Consider the following 4,813-nt stretch of genomic DNA (forward strand, 5'->3'; position numbering starts at 1 on the left):
CCCCCGCCGTAGCCCATGGAGGAGGCTCATGAGTTGGGCCCTGTCCCTCCAGCCCAGGGGCTGTGGCCAAATAGGGCCAAGCAAACTGGACCTTCCCAGTGACACTCTGGGTCATGAGGGTCAGGGGTCAGGGTGGGGTCAGGGTGTGGGGGAGGAGGAGGGGAAAGGAAGGGGGGCTGGGGCCAGAGAAGGGGGCAGAGGGAGGACGGTGGCTGAGACCACACTTCAGATAGATGCGCAGCCCGTCCACTCTGTGTCTTGATGCCCCAGCCCTCTGAGGGGCTGGAGCTGGGGGCTGGCCACCACACAAGACAGAGACCTGGGGTGGTGACTAGGTTTCCCCAGTACCCACTTGATGGGCAGCTCAAGAAGGAACAGAAAGAAAAGGGGGCCCCTTCCTTTTCTCCCCTCCCGCCACCTGCAGGGTCTGCCAAAGGGCAGGCCTGGCTGCTGACCACCCCTCCTGGAGGGAGTGGCCACGGGGGATGCATGGATGGGACTAGGGACACTGGGTGCCTAGAGCGACATGTCCCGACAGGGTGTGTGTGAGTGACCAGTCCAGCTGTGTCTGGGATGGTGAGTGGGCTTCAGGTGTGCTTGTGAGTGTGTAAGAGACTGGCAATCTGTGGGCGTGTCGGCGTGAACCTGTGTGTGCCCGTGTGTGTGCGAGTGTGTGTGTGTGTGTGTGTGTGTGTGTACACGCAAGCGCTTTTGAGAGCAAGTGTGAGAGGAAATGAGAACCAAGAGCCAGGCACCGAGCGAGGTCGCCCACCCCTCTCCTTGGCCCTCCTGGGCCTGCACACCAGGTCCCTTACCTCCAGGGTGTCTTGAGAGTCAAAGACCTGATGGGTGTTGAGCTTCTAACCTAACTCAGGGGACATGGGCGCCCCCAGGTTAAGGCTGCCCTTGTTGTCAGTGACCATTCCTCTTCCCACTACTGGGGGCAGAGGCGGGCTGCTCCAAGCCAGGCTGGGAGGGCCCAGGGCAGGGCCGCCACAGAGGGAGACACAGCTGGACACACCTGGGCCCCACCCTGGAGTTCATGGGCAACCCGAGTGGAGGAGGTCAGGGCCGATTCTCAGCCTCGGTGAAGTAGGGTTTTGAGTCCCAGGTAAGACACACTCGTTTGAAAAAAAGTAGAAAATATGTGTAAGACCAAGGGAGAGCAAAGCTCTGGGTTCCAGAAACACCAAGCTGGAGCTCAACCTCAGGAAGGATCCCTGTCCAAGCACACGCCTCCTCCACGGGATCATATAGAATCTCCCACTCAGTCACCTGCTTTGTCGAGTGCCTGGGGACGGGTCTCAGGGGTAGGAAGTCCCGTCTGTGGCCTATTAAGGTTGTTGTTGGGCTGCCAGAGAGGCTCACCGCCTCTCGTGTTTGTTGACAGTTTTTCATCCTGTGACTCACCTGTGTGTGTCTTTTGCCCATGTTTCTAATGTGTGTGTGTGTGTGTGTGTGTGTGTGTTTGCCTTCTTATTGATTTTTGACAATTCTTTATATATTAAGGTTACTCCACCTGTTGGTTGGATAGTCAGAGTGACTCCTGGGGAGTAGGAGGCAGGCCCCCACCCCCACCAGGTGGGCGCTCAGGACCCCCATCCAGCTGGGGTACCCTGGAGCTGGGTGGCAGGAAGGGGCTGGCTTGGCCAGGCAGTGAGGGATTCTGGCGAGGAAAGGAGAGGGAAGGGCTGCAGCTGAATCCAGCCCTGAGCGACACAGCCTTAAGGGGAGGCAGAGGCGGGAGGTCAAGGGGCACAGAGTTTCGAAGGATAGGAGCCTGGATGACGGGCAGGCAGCGGGGCCTGGCTCCAGTGTGGTACCCCAGGCTGCGAGAGGACAGAGGTCAGCTCCTCCCTCCTGCACGGCCAGATCTTCTGCAGCCCAGAGACAGAGGAACTCCGGGGACAACTTGAGCCCCAGAGGTCTGACTGCAGCCTGGGTTGCAGACTAGGCTGGAGTTGCTGCCCAGCTGTGCAATGTCAGGCAAGCACCTGACTTCTCTGAGCCTGTCTCCTCATTGGTGAAATGGATGCAGCATGGCCTAGGACTTCAGGAGCCCCGTGTGTTAAGCGCACAGCACAGTCCCCGGCACGTAGAAAGGGCCCTGTAAGTAGAAGCCAGCTCTGTGATGGCTACTCCGGTTGTCATCCCTCAGCCCCTCTCTACAAATGTGCTGTCCTGGTGGGAACGTTGATGGTGGGGGAAGCTGTATGGGCCCAGGGAGTACATGGGGAATCTCTGTTCCTTCTTCTTAGTTTTTCTGTGACCCCTGATGACAGAGCCCCACAGGACATCAAGGAGCTCTTCGTAGGTTCCAGGATGAAGAGTTGAAAGGCATTAAATTATAGGGAGGAAACTGAGGCCCAGAGACCAGAGGCCCACGCCTGCATCACCATGGAGTGGGTGTGATTGTGCCGAGTGCTGTCCTCTAAAAACTCACGTTCAAGCCCTAGCCGTGTACCTGGAAAGTGACCTTATTTAGAAAAAGAGTTTTTTCCAAATGTAATCAAGTTAAGGTGAGGTCTTGCAGGATCAGAGTGGGCTCCAAGACCAGTGATGGGTGTCATTTTGAAAGGAGATGCAATTGGAATGGAGGCACAGAGATGCAGGCCACATGGACTGCTGCCACCAGCCACCGGTGGCCAGAGGCTGGCAGACGGGGCTGGCAGACGGGGCCTTCTCTGGAGCAAACATGACCCTGCCCACACCTTGAGGTTGAATGACTGGGCCCAGAACTGTGAGAGGACACATTTCTGTTGTCTGAGGCCAGCGAGCTTGTCATGGCTCTGCCTTTGGATCTGTGGGTTCTGTGCCCATGGTTTTGACCAAGCGCAGAATGAAGATGTTTAGAGGGGGCTGGGCTGGGGCTCAGAGGGAGAGCGCTCGCCTAGCACGCATCAGGCACTGGGTCTGATCCTCAGCACCACTTAAAAATGAATAAATAAAAGTATTGTGACCATCTACAACAGTATATATGTGGTTGTAGATGGACACAATACTTGCATGTGTGTGTGTGTGCGTGTATATATATATATATATATATATATAGAGAGAGAGAGAGAGAGAGAGAGAGACAATGTTTACAGGAAAAAAACTGCATCCGTGAGCCAGGTGCAGCAGGGTGCACCTGCAGGCTCAGCTACTCCGGAGGCCCAGGCAGGAAGAATGCTTGAGCCCCAGAGTCAAAGCCAGTACAGGCAGCACAGTGAGGTTGCACCTCAAAAACTGAAAGTTGAGCTGGGTGCGGTGAGGCACACCTGTATACCAGCGGCTCTCAAGAGGCTGAGACAGGAGGATCTCAAGTTGCAAGCCAGCCTCAGCAAAAGCAAGGTGCTAAGCAACTCAGTGAGGCCCTGTTATAAAGGAAATACAAAATAGGGCTGGGGGTCTGGGGATGTGGCTCAAGCAGTGGCGCGCTCGCCTGGCATGCGTGTAGCCCGGGTTCGATCCTCAGCACCACATACAAACAAAGATGTTGGGTCCGCTGAAAACTAAAAAATAAATATTAAAAAAAAATAGGGCTGGGGATGTGACTCAGTGGTTGAATGCCCCTGAGTTCAATCCCTGGTACCCAAAAACAAAACAAAACAACAAAAAAAATCCCCTGAAAAATCAAACAAGCAATTGTGTCTGTACCAAACACAAACAGACTTTTTTCTTGATATTATCCCCAAACAATACACTAGGACACTGGCATGGAGCCCACAGTGCTTTGCACACGCCACCCAGCTAGGGGTGGTTAGAGTGTGGGGGGAGCCAGAGCTCATGTGCAAACACTACTATGCCTTTCTACTTAAGGCCCTTAAGCATCTGCTGGGTTTGGTGTCCTTGAGGGTCCTGGAAACAATCCCCTGAGAAATCCAAGGGATGCGATCCACACTTTACTGCAGCAACCCAGGAGACTAGGGTGAGGCAGGGCTGTGCCAGGTTGTCCCCCCAGCTCTGCCCCATCCACCAAGGGGCTTCTCCGGTACCTGTCCCGTGTCCTTGGGCAGCCCAGGCCAGGCCAAGCTCAGTCTTCCCCCGTGTGGTGGAGCCACAACCCTGGATCAGTGAGAGGGCCTGGCGGGCAGGCGTGCCATTCTGGAACTTGGCATTCAGGGGAGGTGGGAGGAAGGAGCACTTAGAGCATGGCGGGTGTTTATCTCAACTCCCAATGGGACAGGGGGGCCCACTGGAGCAGATGCACCACCCGGGCGCTCACTGTGCCACCTGGGAACTCGATTCTTCTAATTTTTCAAGACAAACTGGAAACTTCCATTTCTGTGTGAGCAAAATGTTCCTGTGTCACTCAGGGAGGAGCCATTCCTTCCTGGGGCAAGAAACAAAGGCAGAGGTGCCCTGGGTGCCACTGTGACCCACAGTTGCTTCTGAGTAGCCCAAATGGGCATTGTCTTAAAAGGGCTTGACCGGGCTGCCGCCCACACCCCTCCTTCCTGCCCCTTTAGGCGGCCTGATGTGGTTTCCATAGCTTGTATGGTCTGCATTACGTGGTTAACAATAATAATAGCCAGCAATTATCCAGCTCCTACTGCATCCTTTATCCTATCAGATCCCCAACGCTGGTCTTCGACGGGCTGCGGATTTTTTGGCGACGAAGTCTGTTTTGTCTTTGGTGTTGTGAGTCTGAGGCTGCAGCTCAGTGGCAAAGGGCTTGCCTAGCACGCAGGAGGCACTGGGTCGACCCTCAGCTCCACATGAAATAAATAAAATAAAACAAAATAAAGGTATTGTGTCCATCTACAACTAAAAAAAAGGTAAATCGGGTTGTTTTGAAATGGGCCTTTAAGGCCAGCACCCTTCCCGGTGG

General features: G+C 54.9%; 1 protein-coding gene across 1 annotated transcript in view; it reads left to right on the top strand.

The window, feature by feature from the left end:
* Asb6 (ankyrin repeat and SOCS box containing 6) overlaps positions 1-4,813 on the top strand; it is a 27,319-nt gene that overhangs the window by 16,750 nt on the left and 5,756 nt on the right. The gene's annotated exons all lie outside the window — the stretch shown is intronic.

Source organism: Marmota marmota, unplaced genomic scaffold, assembly GCF_001458135.2.
Source record: "Marmota marmota marmota unplaced genomic scaffold, marMar, whole genome shotgun sequence".
NCBI lineage: Eukaryota > Metazoa > Chordata > Mammalia > Rodentia > Sciuridae > Marmota > Marmota marmota.